General features: G+C 42.6%; 1 protein-coding gene across 1 annotated transcript in view; it reads right to left on the bottom strand.

Moving 5' to 3' along the window:
- Positions 1 to 22,320, bottom strand: part of C1qtnf7 (C1q and TNF related 7) — a 95,867-nt gene extending 73,547 nt beyond the window's left edge. Inside the window, exon 1 of the mRNA XM_034509031.2 lies at positions 21,846 to 22,320. The gene's annotated coding sequence lies outside the window, so the exon portion shown is untranslated. The remainder of the gene's footprint in view (positions 1 to 21,845) is intronic.
- Between the last annotated feature and the right edge of the window lie 344 nt (positions 22,321 to 22,664).

Here is a 22,664-nt window from a genome sequence, read left to right as displayed (position 1 = left end):
ATATGAAGTGTTTCCCACCAGCTTATGGTTTGAAGGGTGATATCCAGCGTGCTGCTACTTTGGCATCTGTTTGGCAGATGGCAAACTGAAGGAGGTGGAGCCTACTTGGAGGAAGTAGGTTCCTGGGACAACCTGAAAGATGTTGCCAACCCCTCTCTGTCTCTCTGTTTCTGGCTGCTCTGAGCCACTTGGTACAGCCACTGCCTGCCTCTATGATGTCTGCTTTACTACTTCAGAGACACAGCAATGGGGCCTGTCTACCTGGGACTGAATTGACCCTCTGATACTATGAGCTAAAATGAGTCTCTACTGTTTGAACCCATTTTATTTTTATGTTTTTTTGAGTATTTGTCACAGTGATAAAGGGTCTAATACAGAGAGCCACTATTAGCCTGTGGGGAATATTTTTTCTATATAGCATGTATAGATGGCTATTTTAATTAAAATACAATCAGATTCTACTCATTCTTCTATATAGTTCTCTATGACTCTACAGATACCTATGTAGCTAAATACAGGCTTTCTGACACTATCTTTTATGGCTACAAAATATTTAGTGGTTATATTGATGTGGCATAAATTCTTTAGTATTATAATTTTTGATGTCTTAATTATATCCACATGTTGAAGCCATAAGAATCTCCATAATGAATATTCTTATAGCAAAATTAACTTTAGTGTGTGAATGTATATTATTGTTTCATATATTTGTTTATTTTAGTTAGTGAGAGTGTGCATGCATGCATTTGTGCCTGTGCATGTGTGTGTGTGTGTGTGTGTTTGATGGTTTGTACATGCTTGACCCAGGGAGTGGCAATATTAGGAGGTGTGGCCCTGTTGAAATAGGTGTGTGACTGTGGGTATGGGCTTTAAGACCCTCTTCCTAGCTGCATGGATGTCAGTATTCTGCTAACAGCCTTCAGATGAAGATGTAGAACTTTCAGCTCCTCCTGTACCATGCCTGCCTGGATGCTGCCATGTTCCTACCTTGATGATAATGGACTGAACCTCTGGACCTGTAAGCCAGCCCCAATTAAATATTGTTCTTATAAGAGTTGCCTTGGTCATGGTGTCTGTTCATAGCAGTATAACTCTAAGACAGTGTGCTTGTGAAAGTCAGTAGACAACCTGTGAGAGTCAGTTCTCTCCTTCCACCTGATGGTTCCTAAGAACTGAACTCAGGTCGTCAGGCTTGGGAGCAGGCGTCATTACTTCCTAAATCATCTCAGTGCTTCCCTTTAGGATTCCCTATGAGACATGGAAAGAGTCTCCTTTGAAAAAGTAGTCTCACAGATGTTGAGAAATCTGTTTCCAGGAAAGTTCTGTGAATTAATTTGCTATATAATTTGAATACAATGGTACTGTAGAGCCTAGGTGTGAGATGATCATTAATTTTTATGGATTAGAACATGTCCGAAGAAACTGACCGCAATGTTGAAATTGGGGAGATTGTAAGGAGAGGTCAGAGTAGGATGCTGGAAGTCGGAAGCTGTCGTCTCAGAAGAGGAAACCTGCAGCATCTTCAAGTGTCTGAAAGGCTGCTCTGTGGAAAGACGGTTACCTTCTTCTGTGTCATTCCCAAGCACAGAACTAAGATCAATTTGTAGCAGTTCCAGACAGTCTGATTTACATGTTTAGGGGGACAATATGCTACATGAAATAAGCCAAAAGCAGAAAGACAACGGTGACATGTTCTTCCTCACATGTGGAAGATAAACCATTGATTTAAGAGATTTGAATGGTGGTTATGGGAGCTAGGAAGGGTAAAGAGATGGGACTGGACTAGGGGCACTGGCTATGTGTTAAACCATATTCAGGTTAGAGAGTTACATGTCTGTAGATCAGTAGGGTAACTGTTGATAATAGTTATGTTACAAAAAAAACATATAAAAGTTTTAACATTCCCAACACAGAGAAATGACAAGTGTTTGAAGTAATATCCCTACTAGTAACTCTGCTGTTTCAACATGTGTTGTCTACCTATTTGAAAATATCAAATTGTCACCCATCATTCCTATTGTTCCCTGGCTAGAATGCAGAATTATCAGATTATCATGTGTCAACTAAAAAATAAAAAAATCAGGGCTGGGGATATGGCTCAGGTAGTAGCATGTTTACATAGCATGTAGGCAACCCTGGGTTCTATCCTGAGTACAGTATTAACTGGGTGTGTACAGGTACATGCCTGTAATTCCACCACTAAGAAGGTAGAAACAGGAGGGTCAGAAGTTCAAAATTATCCTCAGTTATGCAATGAGTTCTCAAAACAAAGTGAACCAAGCTACAAAGAAGTTAACATTCAAGGGTTGGAGAGATGGCTCAGTGGCTAAATGTACTGACTGCTCTTCCATAGGACCCTGGTTCAAATCCCAGCACCTAATCAGTAACTCCAAGATCTGACACCCTCACACAGAGATACATGTAGGCAAAACACCAAATGTACATAAAACTAAATAAATAAATAAATAAATAAATAAATAAATAAAAGTTAAAGTTCTGTTAGTAAAAGAGTCTGCCTTCACTGGAAAAATACTTTCTTAATTTCTTGCTGAAGTATACAAATGGTTTATGTGGTATATTGGAAAGGTTTGAAGATTTGAGGTCTTCATTTTTTCAAAGCAAAATAGTATGTTGTGATGAAGTGTTGTGTTTCCCTTTGACACATGGTCCCTTTAGGCTAGTAGTATGCCTTAGGTAGAAGCCTACCTGTGACTTCACTGCAGATCTGCTAAGCTGAGTTAAAAAGAACGAATGACTCTGAGATATAGATAACCACTCCTCATCATTCACAGATTCTGGTAGATAGAATCCACCCTTGGATAACAAGTCTGTAATTCTCACATGAATGTCTCGGCACTTGTAGTTATTTTATTTGCAGGTGTTCACGGCTGAAGTTAAAGATGACATTTTGCCTTCTCCTCTCATCCTTCCTGTTGTGAAATGACTATTCCTCTTCCTCCTCTTCCCCCTCCCCTTCCTCCTCCTCCCCTCTTCTCCTTCTTTTCCTCCTCCTCCTCCTTCTTCTCTTTCTTCTTTTTCTGTGAGTCTATTAATCTTGCATTGAATTTTTTTTCACTTTATGGTCCTGCTATTTAAAATTAAAATGGAGGGGCTGGAGAGATTGCTCAGTGGTTAATAGCTTAGGCTCCTCTTTCCAAAGAACTGGAGTTCAATTCCCAGCACTCACATCACAGCTCACAACTGTCTATAATTTCAGTCCCAAGAATCGGACAGCCTCTTTTGGCCTCCAAGGACACACTGTATGCACACAGCGCACATATATACACGCAGGGAAACCCTCATACACTTAAAATAGAAATAAAATCAACACAAAAAATGGACATGACTAGCTTCCTCTCTAGTATTGCTAGGTGCAAGAAGGCTGTGTATTACAGAGCAAACTGCATGACAGATAAATCTTGCTCATGCACAAGCTACAGTGCTCTTAGCAAGCAGTTCAATGTTAATGATTCAGTGGTGCATGGAAAAGGTGATCTAAACGTAAATTCGGCCAGACGAGGTTTTAGAGTGACCAGTTACTGAGACTGTCGTGAAGGCTTTCAGGAGCAGAGCCTCAGACTTCCCGGCAGCAGTAGTTCACCAGTGGCTCAGTGCTGCTAGTTCAACATTATTGATTTTGGATACACACCTGTAGTGGGCCATGAGGACTGTGTTTGGTAGCGTGGTATGCGTGTGGTTTGTAAATAGTCATTATCCACAGATTCTATAGCTGCAAATTCACCCAACAGTTTAAAAGACGTATGAGTTATCTTTGCCCTCAGAAAAGAACCCCCAATGACTCATTATTCTTTGCAGCCTCAAAGCCCTGGTTACTCAGATTGTCCAAGTGGAGGCCTCTGAAGGCCATTACTGTCAGGCCCGCCAGAACTTTGACAGATTAGGCCAAACCTGAGGACAATAGGGCTATTGGCACAGAGAACATTAGGGATGCTGGCATGGGGAGGATACTGCCAACCTATATCTACCCCTGCCTGGATAGAGATGGGACTGTCCCCTGGCCTCACAGGTTTATGTAGGATGTCCATCTTTTTCTTTTCCTTTGCCTTCAGAGTCTAGGCGTGGGTCCTACTACTTGATTGGCCTTGTCATGCATTTTGTGGATGTTCCTGGGCAAAGAGTCATTCTTTGGAAGAGATGGAAGCCCGACTTAACAGGTTATCTGAACCTAGATACCAGACTCTAAAAGTGATGAGTAGCCGCCAAGAATTCCCAAGGAGGAGCCAGATAGTCTGTCGGGGCTCTTAGAAGTTTGAATGACAACCTGTAAATTATCTTCCACGCTGAGATTTATTGTTTGATTCCACAAGTCAGTTCCTTACACTAACATTTGTTTTAGCTGTCTAGTATTCTCTGCATGCAGGTTTCGTGCAGGCATGGTAGAGCACTGTCCTGGAGGTATCTGAGATTGTCTGGTTTAGTTGGGAGGCAGGAAGGAGCTGTGTGGCCATGTGCCTTACAATGCTCTACAGAGTTCTCTGTAAGGTAGAATCATCCCTCACTCAAATGTCGGTAACATTAATCTACTTTTACCCATTTCTACTCATCATATTGGGAGAGATTCCCCCTCAGTTTCAGTTCTAGGATTAGGAGCATAGTATTGGCCCTGGGCATAGTTATAATATGGATCTCATTGTTTGATAAGCCACAGTAAATCTTTCTTTTTTTTGTTCTCTGGTCTCTCTCAACTGATCTAGGTGTTTATGAATCCCAGTGCGGCTCTCTTGTGCATGAGAATACCAAGTAAGGCAAGTACCTAGTGAGCTCTGAATTCTCAAAAATCCTACAAGACTTCTTTGCTTTTCCTTCCTGGCTTTGTCCTCATTGATATCTGACCCTGCTCACTCCTAGGCTAGGCTGCCTTTTTGTTTTGAGTAAGATGCAGTCTTTCTATTACTATTCAGTGACGAGCAAACTTGCCCAAGGTCACATGGCTAAGAGTGACAGCGGATTCAATTCTTGTCCCTTAGCATAGCGTTTCTGAATTTGTATAACCGCTAAGCGATGTGAAAGAACCTTTTGCTTCCAAATTTGCGTCCTGGCTAGGATGCCCCTGGTGCATTAGTCTCTGTAGATTGCTCTGTGGAATTCAAGAGAGCCTCATGTGCGTGGATGAATACTCAGAGTATAAGGCAGAACACCATTCCTCAAGCACTAGCCATATTCAAGTGAAGCTTCACGTATTGTTTCTGCCCTGGGATCCATAATTTAAATTTATGTTCTACCGCATTGGGGGAACGATCTCATTTTTCCTCCAGTCTGCTTTCCCCTCATCAGCAGCTCTCTGCTCACTGAGGTCCACATGTGTGTTGTGTGGGGCCTCCCTATTGTGTGTTCTCCCCCAGAAGGCCTTCTGGAATCCACTCAATGTCCTGATGACACTTCCACATCAAAGACCAAGGGTACTTAGACCCTTCAGCATGCAGTACATTAGGCCAAGCGCTGGGCCACTGGCTCATCCTCCGCACTTTCCTGTGCCCAGGGCAGAGATCAGCTGAGTTCAAAGAGCTCAGAGCCTCACATAGCTCTGACCTCCAGAGAGCCTTGGAATGGCAGGGAAGTCCCCCATCTGGCCGCAGACTGCAATCCCTCCCCTCCCACACTGCAGTGGCTTAATCTTCCCTAACTCTGCTTCGCACATGTCTCTCCCTCACACCAGAGCCTTTGATGGCTTCCAATTCCTTTCAGAAGAAAGTCAGAATCACCTCCCTTCCGTTTTCAGCCTTTCACTGTTCAAATCCTTTTCTAATCTCTTTCTTTCATCTTATGATTTTTCTTCCAGAACATTCCTTTCTGTCTAAACAGAGCTACTTGGCCTTCAGGGAAGATATCACAGGCAAGATTCTCCTTCCCTGTTCCTGATGATGTATGTGGGTTTTCTCATTCCTTCAGGACCCTGTGCACCCTTTTCTCCTGAGACTTCTTTACCTCATTTTTTTTTCCTAGCTGCAAATTGAGTTTTGATGGTGATTAAGTGCACACACCAGTCTTCCACAAGAGCTTCCCTCACAACCAACTGTGAACAAGGCCATTGGAACCTGTTACCCTGGCTGTGAATGTTAGGATGTACCTTACGAAAGCTTTGTACTCATAGGGGACGTTTGCCTCCAGAGTTGGAGCTTAGAGATGGTTTCTTCCTTGGTTGCTGTTACCTTCCAAGATGTATTCATATACGGATTCCAACAGTTTGAAAAACTAGTGAAGTGCAGCTCATGCTGTCTGTTCATTTCTCTCAGCTTCTTTTTAGGTAAGAAGTGATGATAAACAACCATGGGGGGCTGGTAATGGGGGATGATACTAGTTCTGCACCCAGTTAGAGCTGAGGTCCCACTCCAGGCAGGATGCTGAGCCAGTACCTACTTTCCCCATCCTCCTTATAACTGTTGCAATAAACTGTGGCTCTCCTGGACAGCAGCCATGGCCAAATTGCCATAAACTCCCTGAACCAATTTGGTCTGAGTCATGTGTTCTATCAGAGATGACTGTATTTATGGACGTACAACATGCCTTCTTTCAAAATATTGTTAGAATAACTTTTTGAAAAAAAAAAAGAAAATGTGAGCTGAAAGGAAATAAATGCTTAGTTAATCTTTGCTTTATTGGACATTGTGTCCTTTTTTTCTATCGAAACTGAACAAGCCAACTTATAGTCTTATTAAGATTTATTCTCGAGGAACCCAAATTTGTTCTGGAATGAAGTTGCAAGACAGTTTCCCCCTTTAAATGTAGCATTAAAGTGTTTTTAATTTTTTTTTTATTAAGGCAATATAAAGTGCCATTTACTCCTTTAAGGGGATATTGCATCAGCCTTTCTTGTGAGGAGGAAGTGACATTTTGCTCATTCCCCTCATTGGAGAAGAGAACTCACACAAATCTCTGAGTTCTGCAGACCAAAGGAGAGCATCTCACCGCCCTGCATTATGTAGCTATTTGGAGCTCATGCTATATTTTTATTAGGTTTAATTCTCTTCTAAGTTAATAGACCAGAAATCAAAGCTCTGTGGATCACAGACACCTGGAGGCATTAGCAGGAGACTGTGGCTTGCAAATGGACACTAATCAGTTTTCAGAGCAATCAAAGGCTGTGGAGACTGGGTTTCCTCAAGAGGAGATCGCCAAATGAGCTGGCACACATGATGCTTTGGCAGACAGAAGTCAGCAAGGAGTGCTTGTCCAGGGAGGAGGAAGGAGCAGATGGTAGAGATGAATGGTGTTTGGAGCAATCATTCCTATCGAACCCTGACTTCCCAGAGCTGGGGGAGCGAGATTTCCTGATTAGTGGCAGTTATGGACCATTTCTATTCTGGCTGCTCCTCTACCAACATCCTGGGCATCTGTGTCAATGAAAGCAAAGACCTCACACCCTTCCACTTTTCTTTGAAATGATTTGGACCTGAAAAGATAGTTACAGCCTTGGGGATATTTTTTTTTCCTTTTATTCTGAGACTCTGGTGTTTGGCATAGCCTTTGAGACACAGTTGTCATTTTATTTTATTTTTTCAGGTGATAAAATGAACGCCCAGCTTTGCAGGAATTGAAGCTGTGCTTCACATCCAGATCATCAGGGTCAAAGACAGTGAACTTTAGAGGCTTATGATGACCCAAGTTTGAGTCTTAGTTTGGCTTCTTACTAACTTTAGGCAAACTCCATGAGTCCTGTTTACTCATCGGAAGTTTGTTGTATGTAAAATGGAGGGTAGCCACTTCATGGGATGGGATAATTGTGAAGATAAGGAGAGGTAATGAAGTGACACATTTTTTTCCAGTTTCACAAGCAGCAGTTAAAAAGAAATATACAATGAGGTGTGGTGGAAGGAAGCCATTTGGTCAAGACCCTCTGATAAATCTATTGGCTGAAGGCAAACAGCTTCTCACTATTTAAGAAAGTTTATATGGTAAACTCAATGTGACTTGGTTTGATTTATTCTGGCTCAAAAATGCTTAGGTCTTGCATATTCTAAAAATCAATTGCATTCTGAAACTGAGTTATGTTATTTTTCCTAATTCTTCTAACCCCATTCCCTCCTGTCCACCATTTTTGTTGTTGTTGAAAAACCAAGGTACACTTGCTATGGGCATTTTGTAGCGCTCTTTCCACAGTCTGGTGTCCCTTTCTTCAAAGTTTCTAGAAGGGTTCTGCAGGGGCTGAAGGATAATCAGTGCCATCAAATCAAGGGAGACACACAAAGCCTTGGGAACTCAGCAGCTTTCCACGCCATTAGTTAACACAGTCCTTAAATTGGTGATTCTTTATAACGATTGCACTTTAAAGTCACTGGGGGAGTTCTAAAAATTATTCACGCCTCGGTTCCACCCCCAGAGCCCTGATGTAATGGTTGTGGGTAGAGCTAGCACTTTGGGGGCTTTTGAGGCTCCCTTACTAGTAGTTAAGGTGCAGCCAGGATTGAGGCTATGCCTGCAGTGGCCACATTCTTAAGGTACATGACACCGTCATGCATGCTTTCTTCTCTCACCAGGCACCTCAACCCCCTTTCAGGATGTCACCTAAGTCAGGCTCAGGATATTTGTCTTGTGTAGCAAAGGGGGAAGGTTTTTCAATGAAGTCAGTTTACAGTTGAAATTGTTGCCATGACATCTACACAGGTTGTGTTTAATTAGGATGCACATTAAATGTGTGTTCATACTGGGGGCATTAGAAGGAGAAGAAAGAAGGAAGAGAGACAAAAATTCAAAGGACAAAAGAAGGAAGGGAAGAGAACCCGATGTACCAAGATTCAGTCCACACCCTGCTTGCTAATGATTTCTATTCTAGTCCACTCCCAAGGGTGAAGACAGGATTTTAACAGTAGCTATGGTTTATTTACACAGCGTTTTACTATTTCATTGAAACCCTGTAACCGATGGTCTCTGTATAGACTGGGTGTTTACAGGTCCTTGACATCTTGTTAAAGAAACCAAAGAAGCACACACAAGTAGCACAGGATGGATAGGTTTCATTTCGAAGTGATCTGAAAGTACAGACAGGACAAAGAGCTAAGGAGCTTCAAGCACAGGTTCTTCCTCAATGCCCATGGTTACTGCCAGGGGTTTCTTCATGTGGCTCCAGGAGGAAAAGTTAGTGGCTGGGATCAGAGTATGGGTGATTTCTGTTTTAATTGATAAGTTTGAGTTATGTGAGCCATTTGATATGTCTTTCCTATGATGTACCTGATTCTCATATTGTTTAATTGGGCATATGTAATCATATGCAAATTATGCATAGGCATAAGATAGTCAATAGGGTTTTTTTTTTCTCTCCAAATGTTTATGTTGAGGATAGAGTTTTTCTTCCTAAACTTAGAGCCTAAACCAGTCTAGACTGGCTTGTCTCACTGTTCTTAGTGTCAGGATAAGTTTTGACCACAAAAGAAGTTAGTTTTATTACATGTTGTTGTGAGGGGGAGGCTATAGTGTGATTAGATTGCTTTGGAGAAAGGAGGCATGTAGCTCATTGCAGGTGCTGTCCCATGTGGCTAGTATATTGTTTAGGATGTTGTTGGGAGAGTAATGTGCATGTGGCTCAAACCAAGCAGGGATCTGGATTGCTTGTTCCTCCTATGCTTGTCTGCTTTACCCCAGTGAATGCCCCCCATCCTTTTCTTTATACAATGAGATGCAGATGAAAAACCAATTGACCAGTGACATCAGCTAGAAAACACAAGAGCTGAACTCTAGAGCCAGCCCTTACCTTGATAGCTTTTTAGATTATGTACCAAGGCATTCACAGTAAAGTTTGGGAGTCTCGCTGGAATAAGATATTTAACCTGAAATGGGTCTGAGAGAGAAGGTGATAGGCAAGACACAAGGAAGGGTGAAGCACTGAGTGCCTTCCTGATTCTTTTCCTCTTAAAACAATCCCCTGTAGTTGGAACCTGCATCCAGGAAGCTCAATAACCAAGACTTACAAGTCTTCTTTCACAAGACCATAGCAACGGTGTCACATAAATGGCCTTCATCAGGAGCCTTGTATTTACCATACAGAACAGTTTTCCAAACAGGATATGGATGAGGCTTTAACACGACGAAGCTCTGGGTGTGCAGTGAAAGATTAATGGATTGCTGAAAACAAAATGGAGTTATGGGGAATAATATGTGCTTCAAAAGCAGGGCTGGGTCAAGGCAAAAAGAGAATTCATTTCCTCTCCTTCAGCTCTTCACCCTCCATGCGCCAGAGAATGCGTGGGTCTAAAAATTCACTGGAGGCCTGCCAGGAAGCAGAATTTCATGGTCCATCATTCTAACTAGACTGATCCTTTTGGGTCACATATTTTATTTCTCTTCCTTTTCATTGCTCTGATTTTATGATGTTTCCACTTCAGTTGTTTATTTTGCATGTTTCTTTCCCTTCACCTAAAATCACATACAAAAGGACTGACTGGTATTTATGGAATGTTTGTTATAAACCTGAATACTGAGCTAGAAACCTCAGTTATCTAGGGACATAGAAACTGAGGGAGACAGATGCACAAATAAAAATGGAGAGAGAGAGAGAGAGAGAGAGAGAGAGAGAGAGAGAGAGAGAGAGAGAGAGAGTTCAAACCAGAGGGGGTGTGAGGAAACGCAAAAGGGCTGAACTTGGAGAAAAAGGAATGGGAAGACAGAATGCTAGATGACAAGATGGGTAAACAGAAAGCAGAAAATGAAAGACAGGCACTGTTCAAAGAAGAGTGCAGGAAGAAAGCCGCGGAGGAGGCAGCTGTCAGACACCAGCCTGGTTAAGGACCAGAAAAGAGGGAGATGAAGGAGAAACTGAATTGCTGCAGAGGAGCTAAGGGATATAGAAACTGAAGTTGCCAAGAGCAGATGACAGAATCATCTGGTCGTTGGCTCCACTATCTACCCTTTTGGGAATGGGCAGTGAAATATATTTTACATGTAACCCTCTGAGACTTATGGCCAAAGATGTGATGATACTAGCTCCATTGGCCAACAAATTATGCATTCACTTACGTGGCTGTCGCTTCTGACATAAGGCTTTGAGTCCTACAGGGGCAGATGTATAGTGTGAGTCACATAGTGATGTTTCAGCATATGAAGGGGCTTTACAGACTGTTGCACTTTCTGCTGGGTGAGTGTATGCTGCAGCATATGCCAGCTGCTGGGAACATCTGCATATGTGTACATGTCTGCTGGGAACATCTGCATATGTGTGCATGCTGAATCAGGACACAATACTGGGTGGCAACTGCTCCTGAGATTTCTCACATGACAATAAAATAGAACTTTAAAATATTTCTATATAATAGTGAGTTGAACCATATGAAAGTGCTGTTTCTCTAGGCCAAACACATCACAAGTATTTGTGTGTGTGTGTGTGTGTGTGTGTGTGTGTGTGTGCTCATGCAATCAGAGACAACTATGAGTGTTACTCCTCAGGAGCTACTCACCCTACTTTTTGAAGCAGTGTTCCACTGGCCTGAAACTCAGTCACATATTAGACGAGGCAGGCAGGCAAGCCAGCAGAGGCCCAAGGCTCTTCTTAAGCTTCCTTTTTAGGGCTGAATTTACAAGCACAGGATACCATGTTTGTTTGTTTTTTGTTTGTTTGTTTGCTTGTTTTGTGAGTTGTGAAGTTGGATCTCATGCTTTTTCATCAAGCATTTTGCTGAAAGAGCCATTTCAGGAAAATTTCATTCAGAAATCTAAACACTTGATTATAAAATCTGAAGATCTCACACTGGTAGGCCACATTTTCCTTGGATACCATCCCTAGAGCATGTGGGAACCTATCTGCTTCAGCTAAAGCATGTGGTCCTCACTCCCTGTTGCCTTCTCTTTATATATGCATTTGTGTGTGGCTCCTGCTTATGTCTGTAGTATATAACTGTGGCTGCCAACTCAGAGCATTGCACAGAAATATGCTGGTGTCCTACTGATATCATATTTTTGAGAAGTGGTTATATCTTCTTTCATTGATAGAAACACCAGGGAAGGAGTTGAGTTGTATATACAAATAGCAAGCACAAGTCATCCCAAACCAGACATTCACAGGCTCTTTTCTCTACAGAGATAACATTTGAAAACCTCACATAGGACTGATTTACACTTACTATGGGTTTTTAAACATACACATATATGATAATGTTTAATCGATACAGTAGGTATAGTAAGAGGTTGAATGCATTAATAATAATAAGCAACAATATTAAAAATTAAACTATAATAAATATCTACTCTCTGGGTTCAGTATCAAGTAAAATAGGGTTCTGTGACGGTGTGCACTGTGAAGTCAGAACACTCAGTTTGACCACTGGAAAGGCAACCAAGTGACTAGGACATAGGTGGTACACACAGAAGGGATACTCTGGACAAAGGATGAATCCGTATCCCAGGGAGGAGAGTGCAGGATTCTGTGAGGTTTACTATACTACTCTGAATGGTATATAACTTAAAACATGAATTATTTATTTATGGAACTTGATATTTAATCTTCCCAGGCCATGGATGACTGCTGAAAGCGGCTGATCTACAGTGAAACCATAGAAAGTGAGACTGTGGATAAATGCACATGACATAATGGAAGCAAGTCAAGGCCAGGCAGCCTGGAATGTGCTTGTCATTGTGCCTGCAACGTCATGGAAACACGGCCAGCTTGGCTGCTGTTATCTTCCTTGACATGTTTACACGCTTACCCAAGTCCCTTCCCGAGTCCCTGGTATGCTTGGGTTTCTCTTACTTGTATTTTGTTTGTATTCATTAAATTAGATATTAATTTGTTCAGAGGGAAGAAATCCACTATGGTAAACGGGTCACTGGGAAGTTCTCAAGTTTGCCTTAAGGATGAGGCTCCTGGCAATAGCTCGTTTGTGGTTTACCTCCCAGTCTACACACTTTTCCTTACACAGTGTATCAGTGCATCTGGTGAGTCAGGGCTATAGGTATATTGGTCCCATTTTCAGGGAGGAACAGCAGCTCAGATAGGTCAAAATAGAGTTACTCACTGTCACAAAGCAGGGGAAGGTCAGGGCTGAGACTGCCATACAAAAAGATCATAATTCCCGGCCCTTCATTTATGATTAACTTCAGTTAACTAGGAAAAGAAAAAAACAGAAATCTAATATGGATGGAAGAAACTTCGTTAGAAACACTTTAAGACACAGAATATCTTAGTTGTTTTTTTTTTCCTAATGGGATTATTGGTGCAAATTTAACATTAATAGAAATGAGATCTTTGAGTCACAGGGCCCTCTCTAGGATCTCCGTTTCTTCCCATAAATGGAGATCCTAGAGAGATGGGAGAATTCAGGCAGAAGAAAGAGGACTTTCTCTTGCTATGTAAGAAGGCAGAAGGAAAATCATAAGCCCTCAATAACACCTGAATTCTGATGTAATGAAGACTTTCTAGTGATCTGTAGGTGATTTTTATTAGCCATCAGCATTTTGCACTTGCTGGTATTAAAGCTGAAAGTAAAGTGTATATCTTGGATGGAGTTTAAAAGTCCATTTGGATAGTGTTCACAGTTGACTTCAGGGGCAAATGTAAAACAAACACATAGTGTATTCATGGACATAGTATGTAAATTTCTTCAAGAAACAAGAGTTTTATATTACATTTCCTGATTACATTGGAATTATATGAAGTTGCAATTCTTTAGTAGATAATAAGATGGTTTGATATGATTCATTAATGGAAATGAACTCAGATGCTTCAGACATTTGATAGTGTAGGTCTGCCTTAGGAACCAAGGGCTGGGTGCTTACAAGAGTGAGGTTTATGGAGGAGGGTGGAAGGCATAAAGCTGACAAGGGGGAAGTGCTCAAGAGGTAGAAGCTGAAAGCTCCCTTTTCAATGGCCTTGGTACTGCTATGACAGAATACTGGAGATTGGACACTTTACAAGTAACAAGCATTAAGTTCTGGATGCTGGATCAGTCCTTATCTCACAAGTGAGGGCCTTGATGACGTTTTATCTTGTTTAGAAAGCAACAGGACATGAGCACATACATCAGACAGAACTCATCACAAAGAAATCCTGTGCTGAGGGCATCAATTCACTCAATGCAGTGGAGTCCACATGACCTAATGCCTCCCATTAAGCTCTACCTCCCAGCACTGTTGAGTGGGACTTCAGCTTTCAATACCTACATTTGGGGAACACAGTGAAAGCATAACATCCTCTAAATTCACACATAGAAACATGATCTTTATTGTAGAGTGTACAAGGAAACGGCACTGATCCCGGAAACTGATGGAATGCCTTGGTAAAAAAGTTGATGCCAAACCAGGTTAATGTCAAACTAGAGTTTAGAATAGAGCAAAATAGAAATTACCTCATAAAATCTTATGTAAATATATTAATGTAGCAAAAAACCACAATACTCTAAAAAGAAATCTCAAATTTAAGGGCATAAGCTGTTTGGAGGATGTTGACCATTAGCTAGCAAATAGTGTCTTAATGACAGCTCTTGAATTTTGTCTGAGACCATCTGGTAGCAATGTGTTTCAGGGTGACAGTATCAGCCCTGGTTTTGCATTACTGGGAGAACACAGAGGCTCGAAGCTGCATCAGCCTGATGCTTTTCTGTGATTTGGCTGTTCATTACTAAGGAGGCATTTTCTTCTCTTGAGTTACAGGCAGAAGACAGAAGAATGGATGAGAATTTGGTCTCTTTTCCAACTCTGCATGCGATAATATCCTGTATATTTTTGCACTCTCTTTAATAGGAATGGATCATCCATCTGCCATCATCATACAGAAGAGCTAGGAGACAGGTTAATAATCCATTTTGGATGCTTCTTCCCACACCAAGTAGAAACTTTATATTGACAGAAGACTTCCATTTAAAATGTATTTTAGAAACTATGGAGATGGCTCAGTGGTCAAGCACACTGACTGCTCTTCTAGAGGACTAGGGTTCCATTTATAGAGGCTTATTCCTGTCTGAAATTCCAATACCAGGGGACCCAATGACTCCTGAGGTACCAGGCATGCCCCTGGTGCACAGACATACATCTGGGCAGAATGTCTATACACATAAAATGAAATAATAAAACATTTAATTTTAACTTGAAGTAATTACTGAAGGATTAATCGAGATCAGATTTCTACATTGCTAAACAAAAAGTAAGGAATTTCTTCTGGGATTCTGTGGGGCAGAGGAGAAAGTATGTGGCTATTTTTTTGAGATAAATATGAATGGAAATACCTACTTCATAGGCTGGAGAGATGGCTTAGTTGGTAATGAGCCTGTCATATAGACACGGGGACCTGTGTTCTAACTCTAGCACACACCCATGTTTAAAGATCTGGAATTATGTTGAGTGAGCATGGTGGTATGCTATGGGGCGGTGGGCTGTGAGAAGCAGCTGGGTGCTTGGTTGAGCAGGAGCTTGGAACCCCGGAACCTAACTGGATGGCAGGAGTTCAGCTCTGCTCCCAGGCCCTGGTTCTTTTCATTTAGCTTCAGCCCTCCAACAACCACTCCCACAGAGAGGTCGATGGCCAACAGTCATGAGGAACAGGCCTCAGGCCCTAGAGAGATTTACATACTAATGTGGTTCCTGAAGACCAGAGGGCAGAGCCAATTAAACTTTCTTCTCCAGCCCCTCCCCCTTCTCTCCCTCCCTATTCAACTCAGGTCTGCCCTGGGTTTTGGGGGGTGCATCCAGACCCATCCACCATCTGCCATGACATTAAAGCCTGTAAAAACCCATGGACTTTCTCGTGTCATTGGGACGGCTGGGCCACAGCAGCCATGCCTAACTTCCCCCTGGAGGAACCCTCAGCGTTACCAGCCAACTACCCACAGCCTGGTGTGAGGAACCCTGCTTCTCCAGCCACAATTACCCCCATGCTAAGAAAGAGACAGATCCTTGGAGTGCAGCGGGCAGTCTTTCTAGCCTCCTTAGGCCAATGAGAGACCCTTTCTCAAAGAAAATAAAAGTGAATGTCTCCTGAGGAACAATGTCCAAGTTGTTCTCTGGCCTCCATAAACACATGCACATGTTCATGCAAACACATGCACACACATGCATACGTGTGCATATGCATACTACCTAAAGCTCCTTAGGCAAGTCTCTCACCTCCCCTTATCTAATGTTACCACAGCATGAGTGCAGTGCTGGCTGTGTAGCAGGCACTTAAGAAAAGTGCACCATTCATGTGAACATGGTAAATACTTTCTTGGTGAAAGCTGGTAACTTTGAAGAATTTGTTTTATTAACTAGTGGGGTGTGCACATTTCCTGGTGGTTATTTAATATCTAAAAGTCACAGGACAGAATCACTTCCTGGAGTGTTCATTTACGTGCTGTTCTCCATCGCCACCTCAGCATTTCACGGATGTTGCCAGACCCTTCACGCTTCCTTGATTCAAGGAAAGAGAAAAAAATTTGCCTTTCTTTTCAGAGAGTTCCAGCATCACAAGGACAACACCAAGTAACTAAATGGCAAAGGGAAAGGGGCCTTCATGGGGCTCCAACCCTATATAGAGATCTATAGGCAACTGAGTAAAACTGGGAGCAGGAGAGGTGGTCCTCCCCAGGGAAGGGTACACCAAATAGTTGTCCAGTGTCAAATGGTCAGCCTTGAAAACGGAGACACAAGTAATAACATTATATAAAACTCAACAGATTATATTTAAGAATATATGTGTGTGTGTGTGTGTGTGTGTGTGTGTGTGCAAATACATGATGATGCATGAAGTAATAGTGAATAAAACAAAGAGGCCATGCCATGAATTTGAAGGCGAGTCTGGAGGAGAATATGGGAGAGCTTGTAGGGAGGAAAGGAAGGAAAAAGTGTAATTAAGCCACCATTTCAAAATTTTTAAAAAAAGTATATATGGGGAAGGGGGAAGTGAACGGGTTTAGATGAAAGGTTTTCCCAGATCTGCCAAACTTGGGTTGAAGAGTCTGTGAGAAATCACTGTGCTTATCCATCACTGCCTGCCATATCTCAGTGGCCAGGGCTGCCTGGTAATGCTCAGATACTAGGCTTCCCCATCTTTTCAATGATTCCTAGTCCCCAGGCAGGGTTTGGAAGTGTGATTCAAAGGCCTAGGGGACATGAAGTGAATGCAAGATGTCTTAACTGTGTGAAGGGGGTTTGTCCGAGATTGTTGCCTGATCCTGGTTGGCAACACCAACAATGTTTCAAGTTTGGGCCTTGCTGGTGTGAATTTTTGGACTCAGATTTCAGTTGAATTAAAGACAGGACAGGAATGTGACATTTCCTGCAGACCTCCACTTGTAAATCAAGATTCTGGTCTGTGCCATTTGTGAGGCACTGGGGAATCAAGGGGAATTAATTCTTGATCTCTGAATGCCATCACCTGGGTTATTGGGCATTGCCGAGGCTCATAAAACATCCCCTGTGCATATCATTCAAAACTCAAAGAATGTGGTACAAACTGCTGTCAAAAACCTCAGACATAGAAGAGTTTATTTTTGCAAAAGGCAGACAGCCAGGAAGAGGGACTTTTATGCTTTTTAAAGGGATATATTAAAACAAGTACCCCCACCATTGCATGCCAATACCATTATTATGTAATTGCTATAGCTGTAAGCTCATAAAACGTTTGTAGAGTCAAAGGTTGTTTTGGAAATGTGCCTGCTTGATATGATGTAAGTCTGGAGCCCAGTGAAGGAAGAGGGAACTGTATAGTTCACGATTTCCATAAAAGCGCTTAGAATGCCATCTTCATGAGTGTGGACTGGGAGGGCTCCCTGGGGCCAACATGCCCCTCCCACACTTCTCATTCTTTACCCCTGTCCACTGTGCTGGAATTGAGGAAGACCACAGGGAATGTGGATTGGTGAAGCCTGAGGGTTGCCATTTCAAAGGCCACAACGATGGTTTGGACTCTGTAGACTGAGCCTAGTGCACCCTTCTCCACATAATGTCTGCAAGAGCTTTGGCCACTGGTGTCAGACTGTCTAGCCGCGAGCAAGGTTTTCTCTCTGTTACCATCACACTGCTTTCTTATTTGCAAATATTTAATGGTTATTCTATGAAACAAAACAACAACAACAACAACATCAACAACAACAACACCCAGACCTTGTGTTCTGGCATTCAAGGTTTGCTGTGATTGCAGTCTAGTGTCTGCCTCTTAACTTCCCTGGTACTTGACTCTCTGTGGCTGCACTTCCGTTCTGTCAGGACTGCTGTCCTGCCATTCTTCAGTGTTCTCATCTACTGCTAGTGTCCAATGCCCCACCCACCGGTCTTCACTAGTCCTTTAGGGATTGGTTATTGCATGCTATCTGATTTGTGGACTTTTTCCTGGCCAGGGACCCAGGGCATCAGATGAAGTCCCATTTGTAGACAACCCTCCCCCTTCCTTTAGTACTTAGACTCTGAAAGATTAGGAAGTTTTCTGAGTTCCTCTGAGTCTCAGTTTTTCTCCTGTGCGGAATGAGTTTTCTTCTCCCAGCTTAGGGGTATAAGTTTGGCATGGCGTGTAGGATCAAGAGGGATCCTTTGCAGAAGCCAGACGTTAAGGAACATGGCTGGCTCATCTGATTATCGGGATTTTCTCTTTTTGAAGTTTCACTTACTTGGAATCTCTTCTACATCCTCTACTACAGTGACTGAAATTTGCATTTCAGATCTGCACTGCACATCGTCTTCTCTCCCTTAGTTAGGAAGTCCCTGGAAGTTAGATAGAGGTTTCTGGTAATTTAGCATGGACTTGCTGCACAGTGGGGTCCTTGGCCAGGAGACAGAGAGACTGAGGCTTCCAGTGTTCACCCAATGATGGCATTTTTACTTTTCTGCCCCCTTTCCTTCTAAAAGTTGAAATTGGATATTATAAGTCAATTTTCTTGGTCATGAGTTGGATCTCGGGGGGGGGGGGGGGCTTCTGATTAGGGCATCAGGTGAAGTGGCCAGTGGAAAATTGATACACTTCTATTAAGTCTTGGGAAAGCTCATGAGGTGTAAAGATACTTGTTCTCAGCTCATTAGTTTTTTTAGCATGCATTCATGCTTGCATTTTTTTTTTTTTAAGTTCAGAAAAAATTAGATTTTAATGATCCCACTCATGGAGCTCCAGAAAACATGTCAGCTCAAATAGAAAGAGATCCTGAAGGAAACCCAACCGAGAATTGCTGATCATAGCAGGCTTTATGAAGTTGTCCTGCCTAGACCCTCATGAGGGCTCTCTAAGGCCATCCTAAGAATACCCTCAAAACATGAATACATTTGCTATTCTCATCTAACACGAGAAGACCCCAATATTTGAATGGGTCCAAGTTTATACACAGGGTGCAGGCTGGGATTCGATGTCTAACATCTGTGAAGTTGAAACCAAATGCCCTGCTTAACTGGGGTTCATAGCTTTCCACATTCCCAAAGTTGCCTGACCAAGCAATACTCTGGACTGTCCTCTACTTAATAGCCATAAAATCTGTTGTCTTGGAACTCGCTCTGAGAAACAGATGCACCACCCACATATTTCCCCATTGGAAAGCTGAGGTGACCTTTCTACCTCTGTGCCACAGTGCACCATCCTTTGGCTTTCTCATGCTAAAGGGCACAGCCTAAGAGTATAGTTTGGAAGCTCCAACGGCTGCTCTACATAAGTCTCTCTTTGACACAAATGCACTGCTGTGCAAGACCAAGACATTTCCCGGTGTTCTCCTATTGTCTGCACTGCTGCTAATGTTAGGATTGCTCTTAAAGCACATTGCTAAAGTGCCTGGCACACAGTGGGACCTCTAGAAAGACTTGAAAAACATGGAGTTACTCTTCTAGCCTTCAGCCTTTGATTCCTAAGCCTGTCTTGTCAAGTTTGGACCACTAACTGGAGGTTGATTCTGTATGTCCGCATACTTGGCTAAGCCTGGTTCATATGAAAGCATGTCAGACAGGTAGCTTATGTCCTTCTGGCAGTTCAGTAATTAACCTTATCCCCACACGTACCTCAGTTTCTAGAAGAGACTGTTGCTCTCTCCCAGATTCTGTAACAAGGACATAGTTAGGTCACCTTGGGTTTTTCTCTTCAAGTCTTATTGGGAGACAACCCTGACTGACTGTTTCCAAGGCATTATCCATGTTTCACCCCAAAGCCCCTGTGGCTGAGTCTCAGATGAGTCAGCTGGCTTGGGGGATTTTTGTTAGCAACCCTGATTGCCTTTGTTTTCATCTTCATGGGGTGTGCGTTGGGGTAGGGGTGTGCTTCTTGGGCTCTGGGGTGGGGTCTGGCAAGTTTGGTTTCTAGAAATGCTGCCAGCCTCTCTGGGAGCCCGTGATGGGAAGCCACGTCATGCCATACTGCGCATTTTTAGGCCACACCCATCCCCAGGGTCCACTCAGGCGCCATGCAAGCGCTGGCCATCCAGCTCTCTAAGCTGCCTGCGATGAGGTCATGGGTGGGGTACTGGAGACCCCCTACAGATAGGGTGGGGGTTTCCTCTACAGCTTAGGGGTGGACCAGAAGGACTGGGAGAGAGGCTGTGGTGATAGTTTTGCCTGTTCGACCCCTGCACCCTCATAGTGGTCTGTAAGCTGGAGTGGGTAGAATAGAGTCAGAAAAAGAAAGCTGGGAAGAGATGGAAGAGAAGTGTCTATGAATTAGCTGTTGTGGGTTGTTTACCCCACTAGTTACCGGTGGAGGGAGGGAGCTAACAAATGTCGCTTTACTACCTCGCCAGGAACTAATAGTCACCTCTTTGCTTTTTATACAGTGTTGTCTTTACTCTGACCTTAATCACCAAGATCTCAGGGCAAGAGAAGCCACAGTAATCCTCATTATGTAACTAGACTTTGATGCAGAAGGAAAAAAAAAACTAACAAGACAGTAAAGTGCTTTCGTAGCTGGAGCCGGCGACTATAGCAAATACTTCCCGTTCCCTCCCAGACCCAACTGCCTTAATTGCTAATATTTCTATACCAGTGGGCCTTGCAGACTGAGGTCACCTCTATGTCCCAACCACCCCAGCTCAATCAGACCTACAGCTCTTAAGCCTCTGCCTGCGAGCACATACATAAGTGTGCACACGGAGCAATGGATGCAGGGTTCAGCTAAAAATTTTTGGCCTGCTGCAAGATCCATCTTCTGATCTCAGTGAATATTTGGGGAGTTTTCTTTTTTGCACCTGGAACTCTGCCTTGAAAAAATAGGAACTCGCTGATAACAGAGTTTCTCCCGGAAATAGAAATCGGCACAGAATGTTCACATGTCCCGCCACCCCAAGATGCTTCTTAGATGACCATTGCATAGAAAACCACGAGAGCTATCTGAAGCACAATTGACAAGGCAGTCTTCCTTCTCAGATAAGGACACCCTCGGCCGGCTTTGACTTAAGCTAAAAATGTCACATTCAACCGTTTTGTTTTGTTTTACCCTCCAGGGAGATAAAATTAATATTAGTAACTTCTTCATAGATTCTTACAAGAAAGACTCAAATGGTTTACTTGACTGTAAAAAAACATATTCCACAAAACAGTAAGTCATAGTAACCAAGACTGAGAGACATTTTAGGATGTTATCACAATCTATGAGAAAGTTTTACGAGTTCTTAGACTCTCAGCTCTGGAAGTCAAGTTTTGTAGAAAAAATAAATACTGAAATTAGACCATACATTAGCCCACTGCCCACATAACAGCTTATGCTCAAAAACTGGGGTTCTTAGAGAGCCCTCCGACCTTTTCTAAGAGAAACAGCTTTTTCAGACATAGACGTTTGCAACATCAAACGGAACAGAAAGTAGGAGAGACACCGCTGTTGAGTCCATCCACTGATTTATCATTTGTTGATATTCTATCCACACGTCCCTCTATCTCCTTACAAGTAGCTGTCTGTGGTTCTTCCTGTAAATATTTTGTTAAAGTCCAAACAGGAGAGGGAAAGAGAAAGGCTGTAGAGAAAAACAATAGCTTACCTTTTCTGGGCAGTGCTGGGTTCAGACGTCCTCCCCAAACATGAGACTTCCTTGCTTCAATTCTCCCATGAATTTAGAAACCATTAAAAAAATATTCAGAGCAGAAATATGCTTATTAGTCAAGATGCTCCAGAACAATGCAGAGAAGTGTCTTGAAGGAAAGTAGAGGTTGTGTGTGGAGCGCAAGCTCATGCTGTCGTACGAAGTTCTGCAACCGTCTTTCTCAGTTTAAACAACCTCCCACTCCTTCTCCCAGGCACTTGCCAACTTCTATAATTTAAAGCAACTGCGATCCTTCCCATAATACTCACATTTCAAAGAGTTTACTATATACACTCGTTAGGAATGAGGAGGAGTGGGCAAGGTTCTTCTGCAAACCTCAGACGGAGGCAGATGCGAAGCAAGGGTCTCAGGTATCTGCAGGATTTTCCGCCTCTCTGCAGCCATCGCTGTTTGCAGTGTGTGGATTTGAGTCCCTGAAGCCTTTTCAAGTAGTATCTAGAGACTGACGGGCATCGTTTTCTAAAGCATTCAGCAAAGTTTATCCGGCAAGTCAGGAAAGGGGCTAAACCAGTGGAATTGTGGCAACAGAATTGTTTCTTTAAGATTACACCTTAATTTATCACCAATGTTTTCATGAAACAGGAAAATACTTAAGATGATGTTATTTACATTAGTCTTGTTTAAGCATTAGTCCACATGTGTGTTATAAATTTAGGAAGGACACATACTTTGCAAATTATGTCTATGTAACTGAGTAAATCCTCTGATATTTTAGCCTGCAATCAGAATAAATCTTCTGGCATTTTAGTTGGTGAC

Source organism: Arvicanthis niloticus, chromosome 7, assembly GCF_011762505.2.
Source record: "Arvicanthis niloticus isolate mArvNil1 chromosome 7, mArvNil1.pat.X, whole genome shotgun sequence".
Lineage (NCBI taxonomy): Eukaryota > Metazoa > Chordata > Mammalia > Rodentia > Muridae > Arvicanthis > Arvicanthis niloticus.
Note: the sequence above shows the minus strand (reverse complement) of the source record. Positions and strands in the feature narration are given on the sequence as shown.